Source organism: Schistocerca americana, chromosome 1 (assembly GCF_021461395.2).
Source record: "Schistocerca americana isolate TAMUIC-IGC-003095 chromosome 1, iqSchAmer2.1, whole genome shotgun sequence".
Taxonomy (NCBI): Eukaryota; Metazoa; Arthropoda; class Insecta; order Orthoptera; family Acrididae; genus Schistocerca; species Schistocerca americana.
In genome coordinates this window covers 13,108,870-13,131,537 of record NC_060119.1, presented here as the reverse complement: position 1 = coordinate 13,131,537, position 22,668 = coordinate 13,108,870, and positions in this window count along the sequence as shown.

Genomic DNA, 22,668 nt, shown 5'->3' with positions numbered 1-22,668 from the left:
GTAATTCTTTTAACGAGACAGAAGTTTGTTCAAATTCACGTTTTCTTTAACACCAGTGAGTTTAGGGAAATGGACGGTGTTTTTTTTCATAATTTATCACCCGCACAATGCTATTTTTTTAAACATATCCCCGTCATATCAAAAATAGATTATTTCTCACCTTGCAATATCTTACTGTGGGCAGTGTGCAGTCAAATCCACGTAAAATGCAAAGGCTTCAGCCCATCCTGGGTGTTCCAATTTTCTTTCCTCCTTTCATTTTTCTTTCATAAATTTAACAATAGCGGGTTTCAATTTGAAAAATCGTTTCAGGCATGCCCCATGACTTAACCAACGTACTTTGAAATAATATAGTTCAGTTACAAAAGACCTGACACCCCTTTTATTTCCTGAACGGTTACAGATAACGAAACGAGGTTTCGTGCAATTGATAGTACCCTGAGGGGCACTGTTTTGTATGGATAATGCCCTGATATCAGGCATCAACCGAGATGTTGATACAAGTATGATTTTTTTAAATGGAAACGTATACTTTTCATAACTATATTCAGTAGGTCTTGGAAAGGCAATTACGATGATATAGCGCTTTTATTACTGACACTGAAGCCTTTCGCAAGAGAATCCAAGAAATGCACTAAAACTGGAAAGCAATGAGGCGAGAGTAGGCCATTGCTGTGAAATAACACCAAGCTCTCATACTAGACTCAGCCGTTATATGCCGATGCAGCAAGGCACGCCTTCGCTACTAAAATAAAACCTCATTTTGTATACGACCTAGAAACACCTACGATTTTTTTTTGTGAGACTATGGCATATGCTAGTTTCTGGCGTATCAGATCGGACTAAGGAAAGCTGTTTCAATTGTACGTACTTTTCCAGGTTTTTGTTGGCACAACTACAGTTTCTTCAAGCAGTTTTTCATTGCTATTTTCACAGAATTTTCTTGACATTCGCCTCATAATAGCGTGTCTAACTTTTCCACATTGGTGTACATGTCAGCATGCAAGAAATTATGAAGCATAAATGATCTGGTGACAGACAACACAGTTTTGTTAGTTCTGGGGCACAGGGAAGTAAACAGTCGAAAAGCTTAATACAACGATGTAGACTGGCATGACCATGTTTACAATGTAATATCTGATTCTGGATGACTCAGTTTTAGAATATTTCTCTCATTCTTTTGCAAAGAGTTTCTACTACAAAATTAACAAGCATTGTATCACTGCAGTCGTCTTCTCATGCGCTTTCGGATGCCGTTAAGAAAGTATATCATTCTCTTTAAAAAATTATACTTGCTTCATTATCACGATCGATACAACAGCAAAGATTCTGTATTACACACCAAATTACGTGTCCCTTAGCGTGCTATAAGTGGCCCAAAACCTAGCTTTGGTATCTAAAATCATTCACGAAATAAAAGGGGTATTACGTCGTGCATGACTCATCCTGAATATACTCCCTTTGTCAGAAATGTTACAGGACAGATTAAAAAAATATAGAAAATTGTACTTACCAAGTAATCAACCTAGCTCCCATCGGAGTAGCCCTCTTGGGCATTTTTACACAGTTACCAACGATTTCTGGAGGTCTTGAAAGAAAGCAGGGAAATTTTCAACTTCTATGCTTGTAAGCTCATTTGTCACAGGCTGTCGTATGTATGTGATATCTTGATGGAGCTTTTCTTTCAGTTGCATTCTTGAAAGGGCCTTGCTGCAGTTGCTTAATCATCGTCCACATTTCACTAGGGTTTTCCCAGCTTAACGCAGATCTTATTGTTCACTCTTTGCTCACAATCAGCATCGATTGTGTCACCAAAACTAATGCGCCAAGAATCCAGACAGGGTGTTGCTAAGCACAGCCTTGCCACATAGTGAGTTTCATGGAAACACGTGCAAAGTCATTTCGAGGGCACACACATTAACATGAAAGCAACATTTGTTCCCTTTTGGTATTGCAAGCTCAGAAATAAAAAAAGCCTGTCCTGGAACTTTTTCTGCGAAATGGATGAGTCTCCATACTCTTCGTACTGTTTCACTGAAACAGTTATACCTGACGGCGTAGTAATGTATGCTACTTCCGAAAATTTGCTACTTGAACCATCAATGTCATCACGTCAGCTACGTCTGCTAATTTAAAACAAGTGCTTTTTGATGTACAGAACACAGAATCTCGTCTGCTAATCTTTGTAATTTCTGGTTCTTTCCTCGTCAACTAAAAAAATGGTTCAAATGGCTGTGAGCACTATGGGACTTAACTTCTGAGGCCATCAGTCCCCTAGAACTTAGAACTACTTAAACCTAACTAACCTAAGGACACCACACACATCCATGCCTGAATCAGGATTCGAACCTGCGACCGTAGCGGTCCCGCGGTTCCAGACTGTAGTGCCTAGAACCGCTCGACCACCCCGGCCAGCCCGTCAACCAAATCTTTAAATTCTATCTGCGTGGTGTGTAATGTTCCATAGGAAATTTCTGCTACTCATATATTACTGCGACTGCATAATGGATATGGAGAATATCAACGTTCTGTTCTCATTCCCATCCACATCTTGTGACGATAGATCACTAGACTGCCTGTTTTTGTGCGAATAACCACTGGACCAACTTCCTTTATACCACGAACAAATAGCGAAGGATAAACAGTGCTTACACCAAGACCCTGGCGAGCTGAAGAAAGCCGTGTCGATCAAAAGAAGCCTCATCAAATGCTGGAAGGAAGTGTTGCATCGCTCTGCTGTATGAAATGTGGCGCTATACCGAGAGGGACCGAGCAAAGCCGAGACGTACCAAACAGTGAGGAGACAGGCCGAACCTCGGAGCTCTTGGAAGCAGCACATTGTGCAAAAGTGAAATTTTGCACGACCTGGCCGACCATGGTGTATAACAACTGACGCTCGGAAAACCGATATTTTATCGGAATAGCAGAGCCGAATGAGACAACGTGTGAATATGATAATGAAAATGGGCCTCCGGTATCCGGCCAGCTATGCGGGCGCGCGCGGGCCACTTAGCGCTTACCTCCTCGCGGGACAGCGTCTCGTGTGGCCAGCGCGCGTCCAGGTCCTGCAGCAGGCGCAGCAGGATGCGAGTGTCCAGCGGCGAAGACAGCGCCTGCCGGCAGTAGGATGTCCAGCGCACGGCAGCCAGCTGCAGCTCCGTCACGTCACCCTGGATCGCGTGTTGGTGCAGGATCGTCTGCGCCACATGCGGCAGCTCGCCGCTCCACTCCCACGTCGGGCCCTGCGGGCACATCGCCGGCACCCGTCACTACAGACAATCTCAAGGGACAAAATATCAGCCACCCCCTCAAAAAAGCTCAACTCGTCGCTTTGGAGCTCTGAAGGTGGCAGGGGTAAAATACAGGGAGCGAAAGGCTATTTACAATTTGTACAGAAAGCAGATGACACTTATAAGAGTCGAGGGGTATGAAAGAGAAGCAGTGGTTGGGAAGTGAGTGAAACAGGGTTGTAGCCTATCCCCGATGTTATTCAATCTGTATATAGAGCAAGCAATAAAGGAAACAAAGGAAAAGTTCGGAGTAGGTATTAAAATCCATGGAGAAGAAATAAAAACTTTGAGGTTCGCCGATATTGTTGTAATTCTGTCAGAGAGAGCAAAGGACCTGGAAGAACAGTTGCACGGAATGGACCATGTCTTGAAAGGAGGGTATAAGATGAACATCAACAAAAGCAAAACGAGGATAATGGAATGTAGTCGTATTAAGTCGGGTGATGCTGAGGGAATTGGATTAGGAAATGAGACACTTAAAGTAGTAAAGGAGTTTTGCTATTTGGGGAGCAAAATAACTGATGATGGTCGAAGTATAGAGGATATAAAATGTAGACTGGCAATGGCAAGGAAAGCGTTTCTGAAGAAGAGAAATTTGTTAACATCAAGTATAGATTTAAATGTCAGGAAGTCGTTTCTTAAAGTATTAGTATGGAGTGTAGCCATGTGTGGAAGTGAAACATGGACAATAAATAGTTTAGACAAGAAGAGAATAGAAGCTTTCGAAATGTGGTGCTACAGAAAAATGCTGAAGATTAGATAGGTAGATCACATAACTAATGAGGAGGTATTGAATAGAATTGGGGAGAAGAGGAGTTTGTGGCACAACTTGACTAGAAGAAGGGATCGGTTGGACACGTTCTGAGGCATCGAGGGATCACCAATCTAGCATTGGAGGGCAGCGTGGAGGGTAAAAATCGTAGAGGGAGACCAAGAGATGAATACACTAAGCAGATTCAGAAGGATGTAGGTTGCAGTAGGTATTGGGAGATGAAGAAGCTTGCACAGGATAGAGTAACATGGAGAGCTGCATCAAACCAGTCTCAGGACTGGAGACCACAACAACCTGTGTAGGACTTCTGCCAGGCTGTCACGTTACCCTCCACCGCTCTGAAGTATGTCATGCCGGCCAAGTGGTGGGTACACCTTCTGATCAAAAGTGTCCAGCATCTAGTAATGGACATAAAGGGCACTGCGCACACACACCAACCGACCGACCAATTTCCTGTGCTACTTTACGACCTACTTTACTGAGTGACTACAGGGACAAAAGATGAACTTCTGTCGGTCGGCTGGCAGGGAGCGCTACACATAACATAATTTTTTGGGTGGAGTGATTGGGGGAGGAAGGGGTTGGGTGAAATTGTGACGGAGATCATGCGAAGGGCTGGTGGGTCGGGTGTTGGCTGTGTTTGTGTGTGTGTGTGTGTGTGTGTGTGTGTGTGTGTGTGTCCCTTTATTACTCATGGGATATGACCACCCTTTAATTTATGATAGCTGGAATTCTGCTGGGGACATTTCCAGTGAGGTGTATGAATGTCAGTGAGGGAATGACAGTCTGTTCTTCTTCAAGTGCTGAAACCAGAGGTGGTAGTGATGTTGGATTCCGGAGCGAAGTCGATTTTTTAACACTTCCCAAATGAGTTCCATTGGGTTCAGGTCGGGACACTGGGCAGCATAGTCCATTTCAGGAATATTGTTATTCACAAACCATTACCTCACAGATACTGCCGCACAACAGGGTTTACTGTCATGCTGAAACAATTATAGTCTCCAAAAACTTCCTGTGCTGAATGCAGCCTAAAGTTCCACAAAATATCTTCATATACTTCTGCATATAGCGTTTTCCTAAGTGCAATGAGGGAACGACACCCTAAGCACGATAAACAGCCCCATATTGTAACATCATCTCTTCTGTACTTCTGTGTTGGAATTACGCATGATGGCAGGCATTCTACAAACCCTTTCATTGGATTTCCAAAGTATGTAGCGTGATTCCTCGCTTCAATTCACCCCTTTCCAGTGATACACTGCCCAATGGCGTCATTCTTTACATCACCCCACGTTTTGCTTAGCACTAATTACAGAAATTTGTGGCTTGACAGAAGCTGCACGACCATCGTACTCCATTCCATTTAACTCTCATTCATTGTGCTAGCTGGACTACTGGTAGTACTTTGGAACACACGAGTGATCCCTTCCACTCATTTCATGCGGTTTCTTACAACTACCGTCTGCTAGGGTTGGAGGTCCTGTCCGTCAGTACATGATGTCTGCTTCATCTAGGTTTAGCTGTGATGTTCCCTCCCCACTTCCACTGCACACTCACATCGCTAGCAGTCGACTTGGGCAGCTTTAGAACGTCTGAAATGACCCTGATGGATTTGTTACTCCAGTGACATCCAGTCACTACGTTCGAGATCACCGAGCCCTCGTGAACAACCCATTTTACTGTTACTGTTTCTCTGCTAATAAGACAATGGCTCCCACCTCCAGTTACCCTGTCGAGTCTACCTCTCGTGACATATAGTTGCCAATTCCGCATCACATAGCGGTGTCCAGATACTTTTGATGAGATAGTTTATGTGCCAGTCGGTTATAAGGAACACCGCAGTAAGAAGGCTCTACATGGAGAAGTGACAGGATTGCAGTTAGTAGTTATCGTGTTTGGACTCTCCTGTGATCAGATCGTGAGTGCAGTCCACCGATTTGTTGATGTATCAAGACAGTAATGGTAGATCTCTCGCAGCCATGTAGTACGGCGTAGAAGCAACACTAGTAAGAAGACTTTAGCTGACATGGACCAGAGACAACTGTCATACATTACCAGATACAATCGGTTTCAAACATGACAAGGAATTGCTGCTCACAGCGAATGCTTTGGATCACTCTAAGTCGCATAGAACTGATACCAGACGGTTGTGTGACACTCCACTGCTGACCTAATTCAGGACAGTGCCTCTTTACAATGAAATTCTGTGTATGTGCCACTCAATTATCCGAAATTCGCGCTGTAAGATAGGTTGACGAGGTAATAGGACATGTACATGTGTTAAGACATTAGGCAGTAACTTGGATGGTACTAGAGGGAGCTGTAGAAGGTAAAAACTGTAGGTGAAACCAGAGATTGGAATATATGCACCAAATAATTGAGGACATTGTTCTTCTGAGATGAAGAGGTTGATTGGTGTATCATTGTGGATTGTCTGCAAGGAATGGTGGACCACTCACAGTCATGTAACACATGTTAAGAGCAGCCATTGTTAAAACACCCTAACCAACAGTGACTAGTGACGGATGTCACACTTTGCCAATGACAATATTTTTCCAACCCGACAGAAATTGCTGCAGTCATTCAATGCAGACACGGATCCACGGTAGGATTCTAATGGGGGGGGGGGGGCGGCTCTCAGTTTCTTACTTTCTCACCTCTCCCACCGCAAGGATCCAGGACTGAAAGAATGCAACAAGTTTCCAGCGAACCAATGTTGCGAATGGAACTGCATGCCATGGACTTTCGGAACGAGGTACTTCGCAAAAGGTCATTGCTCTCAGCGGCATGTAGAGTTGGACGTCTTTAATTGGACAAACAACGCAGTACCTGGGCAGTAGCTGACTGGAGTGAAATGATGCCACACTGAAGAGTGGAAGTTGTGGATCAGGCCGGAGGTGGTTCTGTGATGTTTTGGGGCAGTTTTCGCACCGTGACTTGCGACCATTCATTGCCATGAAAATAAACCACGATGTTCATCTCTAAATTATCTGTAATTAAGCATTACCCCTCTACATTTTGATATGGATATGCTGTGGACCCTCCCGTCTTCCAGGATGACAACAGCCATTTTCACAGGGTTGTATTCTTATGTTCCTGGTATGACAAACACTCTCACTCCTCTCTGCAGATGACAGCTCTTGCAGGGGTGGATTCGTCAAGTGGATGTGGCATACCTGAAGAAAGTTCTGGAGCATATCATTGTGTGGAACTGAAATATATACCAAGCGAAAATTTGAGAAGTATAAATTAGAAGGACCGAAGATTTGGCTTCCTTTCAGCGTCATCATAACTAGAGACTGTGCATAAACTGAGATGTGTGAAGGATGTGAAGGGAAATCGGCGTATACTTTCCAACGGATCTATCCATGCAGTGACCTGAAGTGGTTCAGGGAAGCCACGAAAATCTGATCTCAGTGTGGGGCGAGTATTTGAATCCACCGTCCTCCCCAGTACGAGACCCTTACCTTCAACACTACGCCACTTCAAACGTTCAGAAATTGGGGAGAATTTGATCCTTTCAGATGTGGTACTATCGAAGAAGGTAGTAAAGTAGAGAGACGGGATACGAAACAAGGAGGTACTGAAAAAACAGCCGGCCGCAGTGGCCGAGTGGTTCTAGGCGCTACAGTCGGGAACCGCGTGACCGCTACAGTCGCAGGTTCGAATGCTGCCTCGGGCATGGATGTGTGTGATGTCCTTAGGTTAGTTAGGTTGAAGTAGTTCTAAGTTCTAGGGGACTGATGACCTCAGATGTTAAGTCGCATAGTGCTCAGAGCCATTTGAACCATTTTGAAAAAACAAATAGGCCCTATATTAAATCTATGGGAAAGCCTTACCAGTAGAATGGTCACGTTAATGGAACATTTGCCACGCAGGCCGCTAAAATTAATTTTGCGCTGGAAGGAATTAGAAATGGAAAAAAGTAATGTAGGTGTAGACAGATACTAGAACACGCGTCCTAGTACAAAGAAATTATAAACTTGGTGTTCTAGATACGTTGAAACAGACTTCGATGGGTTGTATATGGTATCTTGAGGAATACGTTGCGGGGAGAAACCCGTGTTGGGAAACGTCGTTCAACGACGCTAGAGCGCGCCGATGTTATAGGCGCCGGCAGCAAACGTGACTTTGCACGCTGAAGGACGGTAGGCAGAAAGTCTCTTAATGTTGTTTGTTTATTCACTGATCGACTGATTACCACGACCTTCAGTGGAGAAGGTGGAGCTAGCTGCTGCTTAGAACGGCTTTGTTTCCTATGAATACGATGCTCTGGTGCTTCGGTTGGTGGCGGTTTCCGACACGAGTATCCACCCGCAGTTTATTTTTCTCCTGGAACCCTCTAAAATACAGGAGAAAAATAAACTGCAGATGGAAACCCGTGTCCGAAACAGTCATCCACCAAGGCAACAGAACATCGCATTCATTGGAGACAAGGCCTGTCTACGCAGCAGCTAGCTCCATCCTCTCCAATGGCGATCATGGCAATCAGTTGCGATCACTGAATAAGAAATAACATTGCGAGGTGTTCCTCTTACATTTCGTCAGTGTACAACGTGAATTTGCTGCCGAAGGGGTGCCCTAGTGGCAGACATAGGCTTCTATGACTTAGACGTTCTGTAGCTTTGTTGGATGAAATTTCTGGACACGTATTCCTATCCTCCATTTGTTCCTCAAGACACCCTCTACAACTCCTCGAATTTTGTCGCAACATTTCGGGGACACCCTGTAGAGATGAAAAGTAGTGCAGAAGATAGGAAGCGATGTAGGACTCCAAACCAGTCGAAAGACAGATGAATTAAAAAAAGAGACAGTACTTTGGATACACAGCTGTACACCAGGGTAAACTGAAGCAATACCACGTGGGAAGACTATGGCTAAGGTCCTAAATTCTAAGCTTGTATATGTATTGTCAAGGAACGTACAACTGGTTCATGAATCAGTACTGACAATGTTACGCGTCAGTTGTTAAATGTGTGATATAATAACCAGAACATGTTTTGGGACTACGTTATTACGTTATAAAGTGGTATAAAGTAAGGAAACAAATCGAAGATCGCAATACTACATACACTGAAAACCATGTAATTATATTGTCCTGCATTATACCATACTCTGATTGAGCCGTGCGCGGCTCGTGTTAGTGCCGTTTATTGCTTAACATCTTGTCTTTGCGGTACTGCCGTCCCGTTTCTTATTAGATTTACTGGCGTCACTAAGTTGCTGGCTTGCCTGCCCGTGAGCGGCACCAGCGGCGTTTATCGATAAGAGGACTGTCGTACTATCTTTAGAGCGACCGCTAGTATTTCCGGGTCGTCGTGTGTCGGGACGGAGCAGCAGTGAGGTCCGGACAGCCATGTACCTGTTATTGGAACACAGCATTCTGGACAGCTCAGGAACATATTTAGATAGTCGCATGTATTCTCTGCGGTTATCAAGATTAGTGCTGAACCATCTTTTTTTCTGATTCAGTGCTGGCAGACAGTAATAAACTTAGTTTCATGTAAGTACTGTGTGAATTATGAAATTTTTCCACCACGCAGTGCTGCCTGCATATTACTGGATGTTCTGTGAGTAAATTTTCCACTGTAACTGCGAGAAATGCGTTCAATTTTCCCCAGATAGTAGCATAGCTATATCGTTAAAACACTTTCCCCGGTTTTCAGAAAGCATGGGTGGTTTTTCAGGAATTTTATTTCTAATCTGTGCAATCGCATGTGAGCTCGAGAGCAAACTTTTTTATATCCTATTTCGAAATTTAATTCATAGTGTCGTACTTCGTAGATTTATACTTAGTCATAGGTTACAGAAGTGGGGGGGGGGGGGGGGTGAGGAGGGGGACGTCAGGGGACGGACAGCAAGGAGTTGCACTTGCCGCCAACCCCCCCCCCCCTCCCACCCCACCATGAGCGTCTGCGATGAACTTCATCCATTTAAGAATTCTCACTAATTTCTGGATGTGCCTCCCATGTAATTCGTGACAGACTAAATATTGAGTGTCCTGTCAGTTATTTGTGCAATGTTTCATTCGTTATAATAAATACATCATTTGCCTGTCGTTTCGGAACACTGCTGAAACAAAGTACCTTGTGTTGCTTCTTTCGCCCCCTCATACAGCTGGAAATTAGTTGCGGTAATGGACAGTTCCGACTTAGCACCGTGTATACCTGTCTGACAACTGTCCGAAATTTTAAGAACAGCCCTTTCGTTTCTGGACATCGTGACCTTAACAATATGTCTGAACTTTACCTGTTAAGGCTTGCTGAGACTTTAACAGCAGACAACTGGATTTCATATCCAAAGATTTATTTCATTTGCAGTATGGACAACATAACATCCTATACTATGTGTTTCTTTACTTTTGGTTCATCTGAGGGCAAACAATAATCCTAGGCTAAATGCGATGGAAAATTGTGAATATTGAGGTTGAAATGGTGTTTGGATCTTTCTCAACTACATGGTTGAGAATTTGTATGCTGTATGACCCTGTCTCACTTCTAGTCACATAACTTGTGTACTCGAGTTCACGCATGTACACATGATCACTCCAAACCGAAGAGACGAAGACCATTTTGTTTGCATCATTGGCCATTGATACGTGATTATGGGTATTCATGTCGGCTCTCAAGCCAGATCAGATGATGTTTTGAATCTGGAGCCCCGACCAATTATTACGCCGGCAGAGATTACGGAATCACATGAAGATCCTCTACGGTGAGGGGACGTTTCAACTTTCAAGGGTATTTCATGAACTTCGTAAGAAAGGGAAATTACTGAGCAACCTCGCTTTTTGGCTGAGATGCTGGAATGAAGTTTTAATACCTAAATTTGCCAGAATTGTTGATTACATTGAGACAAGAATGGCCAACACCATTAAGAAGCGTGCTGGTTTTGCCTTACTAAGGGAGCGCAATAGTTTTATACGCGCACAACTGGATTTCATATCCAAAGATTTATTTTATCTGCATTTGGCAGTTTCAGCGCTGCTTCCGCTGCATCCTGGAATTGGGTCGACAGTTCGTCCTGGGCAATATCAGACTGGGTGTATGCAAACGCCGTCAGTAGGAAATCTTCGAAAATTCAACGGTTTTCTTCGCAGTCTACACTGATAACACCCGTCGACATGTGATCAGTCTCACAACGAAAGAGTGAACGATGCTATGCCTGCAGTATTGGAGCAGGAATTCAATTTTACCCATACACCCAGTGATGTTCCAATTACGGAATACATTTCTGCCGTTGAACAAGTCGTGTCCAGGTTTCCCGACCATCTAGCAGATGAGGTTAGGTAAGAGGTGTCTCAGCTGCGTCAGGTGCCACCCCCGTGACATAACATCTCGCTTTAAAGAGCTGCAATCCGGTCCTTCAGAGAAGATTTAGTAATTCCTCCAGCGGACAAGGCCAGTTCAACGGTTCTTCTTTCGCGGGACAATTATGTGCTTAAAATTGATCTCTCTCTTGCACACTCAGCATACCAAAGATTGCAGAACTATCCAACTCACCGTATAAAACCCAAGACTCTCAAGACTCTTCCAGTCATTAAAAGAGACTTCATTATCTGATGAAGTTCTGAGAAAAACGTCGACCTGTTTCTGCAGTCCAGCCAAGATTATACGGTTTGCCTAAGGTAGACAGGAAGGACTTTCTCTTCAGCTTTTTGTTAGAAATTTGGGCACTCCTACTTATAAGTTGGCTAAGTATCTAGCGTCCATTCTCAGTCCCCCTGTCGGAAATTGCTATAATCTTATTTCCAATTCTCTGGTTTTTATTCAACATATGACTTCTGAGTCTCAATCCCAAGAATTGGCTCTTTAGTTTTGATGTTGCGTCTCTGTTTTCCAAAGTTCCTCTTGAGTATTCTTTGCAGTTAATTTGTGAAAAATTGGATGAAGAAACAACAAGCTTTGTCGCCATGTGTTGACGTTGACGTATTTTTTTACTTAATGACAAAAGTTTTAAACAAACTGAGTGGCTATTGGGAGTCCATTATCCCCCGTGGTCGCCAATTTGTGGAAGACTGAGGACATTGCAACATGGTTCTTTAAACCAACTTGTTCCTGGAGATACGTCGACCATACGTTTATGGGATGGCCATTTGGGAGGGATGTTCTGGATCGTTTTCTGTATCATTTTAATTGTGTGCATCCCAATATTGAGTTCACGATGGAAGTCGAAGAGGACGGCGAACATCCGTTTTTAGGTGTCTTGGTCCACAGGAGGGGTGATGGGACATTAGGACAGTTTATCTGAAGCACACGCATACGAACAGATATCTTTATCCATCAGGCAGTTATCAATCCTACCAACGCAACGGGGTCCTACTTACATTGGTGAAAAGGGTTTACGCTATCTGAGATGCAGACAGTTTGATGCAAGAACTGGAGACTGGACATTCGCGGGAACTAACAGAAGATACAAGCAAATCTGCGGAATTCCTACATTTTGCGGGGAGCATATCTTCAGAAACAGGAAAAAGTTTAAAGAAGTTTGATATTAAAAGTATTTTCCGTCCACCGCCTGAGACCACAGCTCTGCTGGGCTTAGTGAAGGATAACTTTGGTTCGAGAAAGCCCGGGATCTACACAATTCCCCGCAGTTGCGGGAAAGCCTATATTGGACGAACTATTCGTACGCTCCAGTATCGTTGCGTGAAGCACGATCGGCACACACATTTAATTCAGCCAGAAAAATCTGAGTGTCTGAACATTGTCTTACTGAAAAATATGAAATGTTGTACGATGAGACAAGTGGTTGACCCTGCGTCGCTGTATTGGGACTGTGTAGTGGAAGAAGCCATTGGAATGCGGCTATCTAACAATACTCTGAATTGAGATAAGAGGTACCCTTTAACTAACAATTAGAACCTTGTTCTGTTCGATGGTAAGAAACACAATGGTCCCTGTTTCGCTCATCAGAAACTGTCAGTTTTTTATATCTATTGTTCCCACGAGCTTTCACCACCTGTGCGCTGTTGTGCCTGTCGCTAGAGGGCAGTTGTGTTCGCGCACGCGCGGTGGACCCACGATCGATGGATATTTGTGTTCCGGCAGATAGTGCGACGGCTCACAGCCATAGTATTGTGACCAGATGACGATGTATTCCACCTGGAGACCTGACATGAAAACAACCAATGGGGACATTTACGGAACCTCAAATGGTGATTCTGCCGACCAATTCTATAGTTGTTTTTAACTATTATTCTATGTTCACATTCACATCAATCATGTCAGAAGATGTACTGCTGATATACTCACGAGGTACGCTTACTTTCAAGGTACAGCTGCCATCTACATTTGAATAATATTCGCTGTGTAGCTGTCAAGCGTTTGAGACAGGATAAGCAATGTGTACTTCATGTGAAACTTATTTCTGCTGCCAAGGGTATTTAACTCCACTGGACGCTCTTTGTTGCTTCCGTACAAGGTAAAACAAAATTAACCACCCTGGAGCAACCCATACCTCTAGCTACGCTACGTATAAATCTGACCACAACCAACATTTCATTGGGGAGGTGGCAGTATTTCTAACTAGTCAAAATCAGCCTCTGATTATCACAAGAAGCAACTGCATGGAAAAAAACGGGAATTTCAGAACATCCTTTAGTTACATGATTTGGCCTCACCAAACACCTGTAATACTTTACTCGGAAGAAACACAGCAGTATGATGAATCTCACAGGATACTGAGCTACAAGCGTGTGAATTGGGCATTGTTCAAGGAAATGCTTGAAAAGTCGTATCCCACAAATTCCCAAAATTACACAGAGCAGGAAACTTGTTGAAGCTGTCAAAGCCCTTACCACCGTAGTTCAGGATGCAATAGCAGGTACCATTACAGTACTTATACCACAAGAATGCTCAATGGCCCTGGTCCCAGAAATACAGGGGCCGATGTCAATGAGAGATCATCTCGGGAGATACTGGCTGTACAAACAGAATATTAGCAGGCTCCAGGGGATCATACAGGCTAAATTAAAACTTTTAAAACCACAAACTGGGACAATACACTCGCAGGGCTGCACACCACATGACCTGGAGTGTGGCAAATAGCTGTCCACTCCACCAAGAAGAAATACTACACACCAAGTTTACAAATACCTTACAGACCAGCATACTCCATGGAGGAGAAGCATGAGCTGATGACCAGAACAATAGCAACATCATTCACACTGAATCTGGCTCCTTCCAATCCAGCACTGCTACTTGAAATGAACCAGGAAGTTACATGGCTTGTAACCCAGCCCAAGTGCAATGTAACAATACATAGTGCTACACATGAAATTACACAGGTTATTAAGCACAAAACAGCTAGAAAAGCTCCTGGACCCAATCACTTTCAAAACCGTGTCACCCAGGAGTTAATGAATAAAGCTATGGAGCATCTCACACATATGACGAATACCATTCTACAACATCAACACTTCCCTGTCCTGATGTTTAGGAAGCCAGGGAAATACCACTCCCTACCACAAAATTACGGAGCCATCAGCCTGCTGAGCTCCCTGAATAAGATTGTTGAGAAGGTGATTCTCAAACATCTTACTATGCACTGCAACACCAATGTCTCGCTGAGACTGGAGCAATTTGGATTCAGCAATCACCACTCCACAACACAACAACTCCTCCGTGTAGTAGAACATATTACACACACCCCCAACACCAACAAAGCTACAGGAGCGCTGTTCCTGGTCTTCAGTCAATTACGGCACAATCGTCTCATTCGCAAACTCTGCACTGCTAGTCTCTCCGACGAGCTCATACATCTTACACACTCATATCTCACCCACAGAAGCTTCAACACCGACGTTCAGGGCAAACAGTCAACACAACACAGTATACAAGTGGGAGTACCCCAAGGCAGCATCCAAGGGCCCCTCTTGTTTAATCTCTACGTCAATGACTTTCCAACCGAACAAAACACAATGGCAACCATCTACGCAGATGACACTACCATCCTAGTGCAAGACTGGAAACCATCAGGCATAATTCGCAACTGCAAACAAAACTGCCTAGCTGGAACGACAGTGTGTTAAAGCAAATGCTGACAAGTGTGAAGTAGTTCTGTTCATTGACAAGCCATAACAACTGCACAAACATTAAGTGTTCTGGCATACCCACAAGCTCTGGAATGAAAATTAAGATCGCAAGAGCAAAGAAGGCAGTGAACGCACCGTCAGCCAATAGCCCATTGGCAAGGACCACACCACGATGGGAGCAGGCCCCTAGACAAAGATAATATAAGTGCCGCTCCTGCCAGCCTTGGCCACTCAGTATTTGGACAGGATTAGGACAGTATACGGACAGGCCTAGCGCAGAATGCTACAATAACAGTTATTAGTGATCCACAAACTGTGTGTCAAACTTGCACGAACATTGTGTATAGCAAAGGACTCGGATTTATACTGCATGTCGCCTATTGCTTGCGACACCATTGTAAATTCCAGGTTAAGCATTGTCAAGCTTCTTATTTGTAACAAAAACTATTAATGTTGTTTGCTTGAATTGTTGTATAGCATTTTGAGAATGCAGCATCCTTTAGGCACCCTATACGAGATGAGTGGGCAGGACCCCACATTAAGACTGCAGACAAATAACACTACACACACGCCCAATATGTTTCAGTGTGAAAGTCAAATACTTCAGTGACAGGCCAACTGAGCAAATGCAAGGCTCAAACAGTGTTACTCTAAGCTCAACAGGTAAAGCACACTGAATAGGAGGGTATCGAGGTCCGTGTACATGATACTGATTAGACCCATGATGATACATGCAGCTGCAGTCTGGGGTTACGTGGCTCTGACAGCCTGTGCTGCCTATAGGTGATTCAGAACGAAGTGCACCACAGTCCACACACACTGTCGACCTTCACAGAGAATACTGCCTTGAAACTCACACACAGATATTCAAAAAACTCACCACACGACCGTACAAGAACTTGAGACACTCTGACAATCACTTCATTCTTAACCTGGGAAACTACGACCACAACCACGGGTGAAAACACAACTGCTGAAAAACACTTCTATCTAGGGACAATTAATCACCTGTGGACAGCACATGCTCACAGACAAAATAAACACTGGTGAATCCCTGCATTACAGCAAAACTAAATGGCATTGCCAGCTGCAAATATCTAGCTGACCAACTGTCAATACGGGAAAGCAGTATTGCACACTAAACATAAACATATCCAACCAAACCTCTTTATGGCCAATTGACCACTCGTATAACGACCTTGGCATGTTACAAGTACAGATGCTGCAGGTGGCCCAGGAGACACTCAGGTGCACAGCCCAGGAGTACCCCTCCTCAATAGGACTGACACTCGTAAAGAGTGTTTTAAGCTGCGACAATGGTATTGATTATCGCACGATACCCAAAACTAACGACAACCTCACCCTTGCAGACAGAAAGAAACTGCTACTGCTCTTACTGTCTGTTCAGACTATTGCAGAAGTTCTTTTCCTTTGGTGCTTGACTCGGCACTTTTCTCCCTCTGCCCTCAAAACTGCTACCTTCTGCTCACTTCTCGACCACTTCTATAGCCTCAAAGTGCCTGTATTAGTGGGTAATCCTACGGACAACATCATGACCCCACATCCTGTGCACTTCTCAATTGTAACGAAGCAAACGGAGGTGATGGTAGAACTTTGGTGATGGTCACTATGTCAGTATGGGTGAGGAGTAGCTTCGCCCTTTAAAGAAAAAGGCATTACCACGAATTGGACCTGGGTCCTCTACATAGCAGCAAGATATGCTGACCTCTGAGCTGCTGAAATGGACAAGAGAGAATTTAGCATTAATTGCAAAGTTTGCAACCATAACAATCACAATATAAATAATTTCCATAGAGAATATGCATTGAAGCTTAGGGTTAAGAAAACTGTTATATATTCAGGTGCAACACCCTTTTAACATCTGCCAGCCGACATTAGGCGCAATATGGAAATCCCCAAATATTCAAAATTAAAGTAAAAAATGTTTTATTAGCCAGTCCACCAATAATTTACCTGGATATGTGAATTTACCTACCTGTCCCACCTCAGATACACAACGCACAAACACTTTCTAACAGAAGACCATATTTAGCAATGCAACATATTCTCTAGGAGCAGACAGGAATGGTAGATGGTTTACTCCACAGAGGGAAGCTGGCAGCAGCTTTGGAATGCCTTTTGAAGTGGTGATTCCATCATAATAATAGCCTATGTGCAGGTACGGTTGGTTCCCCACGGAACAGAAACTACTGTACCGGTCCCAACGTGGCACTGACAGCATAAAGGGCAGCAGCCCTGTAAAGTTAATTGTTTTGGTATCATTTTAGAAGTGTCAACTACATTTAATTTTTGATTATTTTATTTTTGTGAATTAGGAGCAGAAAACTATAGTGGTAAGTATACTTCCCACTGTCTTTAGTAAGCTGTTATGAGTTACTACTACATGTGAAAAAAAGGAATTTTCTGTTTTTATTTGACTATCTATTTTACAATCCTAGAAACTTCATTCAACACTACTTAAAGAAACGAGCTGAGACAAGTCACAATAGCATATATTGCAGAATGAAACAATGTGTTCTGTTGTAACAAGTGACAACAGCACTGTTGTCATGACAAACAGACACCAGTTGTTTAGCATATTATCACAAAAGGTCAACCACATCCAGCGGAGGTACAACATTTTCCCAAGAGCATAGTAAAACAACTAAATTAGTGGTAAGTATGGTCAGTTGGTGGTAAGTATCCTTTATGCAGTCCAAAAAAGAAATTAATTTTGTGGTAAGTATATTCCCCTTGTATCATGGAAAAATTACTTTGGTAGTAAGCACACTTCCCAGTGGCCTTCAAAACAACATTATTTGGTGGCACATGTAGTTGCAACTGCTTCTGAAAGGAACAAGTGACATTTAATGACAATTAAAAGCTACATTTCATAACAGACAGAAAGTTCAGCTGGTGCAGCAAACTAACATCAGGTGCCAGGTGCATACAGAGCTTGTATGATGTGTTCTCAGGAATAAAGTAAAGAAATACAGTTGATGGTAAGTACACTTCCCACATCCTGTGAAATGGTTAAATCAGGAACTTCTCTCACAATATATCGAGCGAGGTGGCACAGTGGTGAGCTCACTGGACTCACATTCAGGGCGACTAACAGTTAAAGTCCATGCATTACTCTCCTGTGGCAACCTGTTCATCTCAGAGTAGTCCTTTCAACCTACAGCCTCAATTATCTGCTGGATGTATTCCAATCTCTGTTTTCCTCTACAGTTTTTGCTCTCTACAGCTCCATCTAGTCCACCCAGACTTGGGTTTCCTGAGCTTTCTCTAAATCAGTACTGGCAAATGCCGAGATGGTTTCTCTGAAAGGGCACAATAAATAGCCTTCCCATCCTTGAAACAATCAGAGTTTGTGCTCAGACACTAAAGACCTCAATGTTTATGGGACATTAAACACTTATCTTCCTTCATTTCTCCTTTCTCAATATTCTTTTGTCTACCAGAAATCACTAAGTACAACTGACTGTGTAATGTAGGTGAAAGCGAACCTGCACTCTTATTTACCTTAGCAGAGTGCACTGTGTCTCCATTCGTTAATGGGACAGTGTGACTCACGTGGGCCGTACAGTCTGTCGACCTGCTGCAAAGAGGCACTTAAGGCTTTTACTGGTCATGAGAGATATACTTAGCAGTAGCTGTGTTTCTTTACTGCATTTATGGGAATACATTGAACCACTTCTGCATGCTCCTGGCATCCAGTGATAGTCCGCTGCACCAGTTTACTTTCTTTTTGTTATGAAATATAGCTTTTAGGGCTGTGAGAAGTATACAGCCCACCAAATAACAGTGTTTTAATGGCTCTTGGAAAATATGCTTTCCATCAAAATAGTTTCTCAAAATGGTTTGGGAAGTACACATACTGTATTTACCCGAATCTAAGCCGCACCTGAAAAATGAGACTCGAAATCAAGGAAAAAAAATTTTCTCGAATCTAAGCCGCACTTGAAATTTGTGCCTCAAAATTCAAGGGGGAGAAACGTTTTAGACCACATCTCCAAACCGAAACAAAGTTGGTCCATTGTAATATGAGACAATTTAGGTCGAATGAATGATGATACAGCTACAGTAGTTTGGTGCGTGTGGTAAACTTAGCAGTTAAGCTTTACAACGTAGTCATTGCTATGCGTCAGGCTCTCTGTCCGTATTTATACTAGAGAGCCTTTTTCACGTGCTTCATCTGGTTTGAATTGATTGCTTATTTTTCTTTGATCTGATAAGTGCCGTTCTCTTTGTTATAGGTGTTTCCATCACTCTAAGCTCAAAATGCATTATCGTACTGTGCCATGCATTGTTTGTCGCATTCTGATTATGCGTGTTTACAGCCTGTCACCGCTCATGGGATGGCTTGCTTTTGCGCACGCTACCACTGCTTACCGTTAAAAAAAAAAAAAGAGAGAGGAATCGTCTCATCAGCGAAACAATGGCAAGAGACTGCTATTTGTTGTTACTTACACTGCCGCTTTCTTTGATAATGATCAACAAGAACCATATAATAGACTGCATATGATAGATGTTCCAAACGAAAGTTTAGCGAAAAATTTTCTCCGTTTGAAAATTTTTGCAGACGCCTCTTTAGTGCATTACATTCTGCACAGAAATTAGAGCCATCTTAGGTTTAAAAATCTAGTCAGTTGCCGTGCTTCATTTCTGACTGTATCACTATTCAGCATAGGAATAATACGAATATAAACATGACATGATATATATATTCTTCCGCGTTTGCTGTTGTCTCTCTCTAGTTTTGTAGTTTATTAGGAAGACAGGATTTAAATGAGATAGCAGGAAACACGTAGGAATACATGGCAAAATGTTTACATTCGTATTATTCCTATGGTGAAGAGAATACTGCATGTGATTCACAATTCATAAAAGTTGCTATTAACAACCATCTCTTGTCACAGGTAGGACAAAAATTCAGAACGTAGACTTGGCCGTATTGACAAACATCCCAAACAATCTTCCAGTCAGATTTTCGTAGTACATTGAAAGGCTGCAACATTCGGAGATGAAGAATACGGAATATATATTTACTTCGTTGGATAAAGTATGAAAATGCAGTGGTCAAAACTTGGGGCAGAGAAAAAAGCTCGTCTTCCACCCCCCCACCCCCGTTTTTTTTTTAATTTGTTTACTGACGCAGAGGTTTGGCACCAGTATTTATCTTTGTGCCTGCAAAGCATGCCTGTGTAGTGCTACATATATTCGATGGCAGAAGTTAGTTGTGGCGGCACCTACCAACATTTTTCAGAACTTCCGCTTACTTTGCACTTGATTCTAAGCCGCAGGCGGTGTTTTGGATTACAAAAACCGGAAAAAAGTGCAGCTTAGATTCGAGTAAATATGGTATTACACAATTATGTCTTTTGTGAATCTCGGGAAGCATACTTGCCAACCACTTAGTGGTTTTACAAAGCTTTTGGGAATATATATTACCATCTGTAGATGTACCTGGTATCTTGTGATAGTACACTGTACCAGATGCATAAAAATTGCTACAACAAACAGTTTTTGTTTGTTGTCTGATCACTACTATCGTCACCTGTGTAGTTGGAAAAAAAAATTGCCTCATTTTCACAGTTGGAAATAGCAGCTCACAAAAGGGCTCTAGGAGAAATACACTACCACTACAGTTTTTGTCCTAAACACAAAAATAAAATTACAAAAACAAATAAATAAACAAACTGATCACATGTCCAATATAACATCAAAAAAATTGACTTGGCAAAGGGATTAAAGCGTTAATGCTTAAAGACTGCCCAAGCATTGTTACTTTACAGTAAGAATGTTTGTCAGCATGGAAAGCTACCACACAATTGGCAAACGCTACAGCGACGTCATATGAACATTCCACAGCCTTTGCAGTAACAAAATGTTAAAAATCGGCTCTACAGAGATTGCTCAGAGCCAACAACAACTGACGACTGCTAATCTCAAATTATAGCTGACAGGTAGTACCTCGGGAACTTACTGTAACTGCACTGTGACTTTTTTTGCAGATAATGGGGAGAGCTGTGTTGACTCACACGGTACACAACCATCTCGACCCATTCAGTGGGATCTCTAGGTGTCCATTATATACTACAGTACAAACCCCCGGGGAATGTAGTGCACAAAGAATCGTGGTGTACATGGAAACCGATGGATGGAAAGCGACATTCTTTTTGAGGAGCACTAGTGAGAAAATTTAGAGAAATGGCTGTTGACACTGACTGCAGAACAATCTACTGCGACTAATGTACATTCCATGTAAGGGCCATGAAGACAAGTTTAGCAAGATTAGGGCTCATTCAGAGGCATATAGACAAGTCATTTTGCCCTCACTCTGTTTGTGGTGCAACAGGAAAGGAAATTACTAGTGGTGATACAGGGTGTCCTCCAGCGGAACTTGGATCAGTGGTATTGTATTCATTTCACAATAAGTGAAGCATTTCTTTGATACTTGATGATCCTTGTAGAAGGGTGCGGAATTGACCAGGTACCAATGCATGTCTCAAGTGTGAAGACCCACAGATTCAGCACATAGTTGAGTCAGTCTGGTTTTGGTCTGGTGTCACCTATGGATATCAAATGCCTCTAATAACTAGTAAGTATAATTTGAGAGCTGTGCAGTATCAGAACTGAATCCTCCAGCCTATTGTCTAGGCAACATAATGTCAAAATTTCAGCAATGGGTCTCTCGACAAATAGTGCACTATGGCATAGGTCCTGTTCCTAGCATGCATTTATTGTAATTTCCTGCTTAATGTAAAGTCCTAAGCAATTGGAAAAAAGCACGGTAATTCCTGTATACAAGAAGAGTAAAACAATGGACCCACAACGTTACAAACCAATATCCTTAACATTGGTTTGCTGCAGAATTCTTGAATGTATTTTCACTGTGATTTCCACGAGACAGAAAAGCTTCTGTTCACAAATCAGCACAGATTTAGAAATCACCATTCATGTGAAACTCGACTTGCCCCTTTCTCACAAGATATCCTGCAAATCACGGATGAAGGGAACAGGCAGATTCCACATTCTTATTTCCAGAAAGTGTTTGCCACAGTGCGCCACTGCAGACTGTTGATGAAGGTCTGAAATTACAGATTAGGTTTCAAGATATGCGAATGGCTCGAGATGGCTTCTTGTGTAGTAGAAGCCAGAATGTCGTCCTTGATGGTGAGAGTTCATCAGAGGCAGGGATATTGGGGTTATTCTCAGGAGTGCCCCGGGGAAGTATGATAGGATCACTCTCATTCTCTATACAGGGTGTTACAAAAAGGTACGGCCAAACTTTCAGGAAACATTCCTCACACACAAATAAAGAAAATACGTTATGTGGACATGTGTCCGGAAATGCTTAATTTCCATGTTAGAGCTCATTTTAGTTTCGTCAGTATGTACTGTACTTCCTCGATTCACCGCCAGTTGGCCCAATTGAAGGAAGGTAATGTTGACTTCGGTGCTTGTGTTGACATGCGACTCATTGCTCTACAGTAATAGCATCAAGCACATCAATATGTAGCATCAACAGGTTAGTGTTCGTCAGGAACATGGTTTTGCAGTCGGTG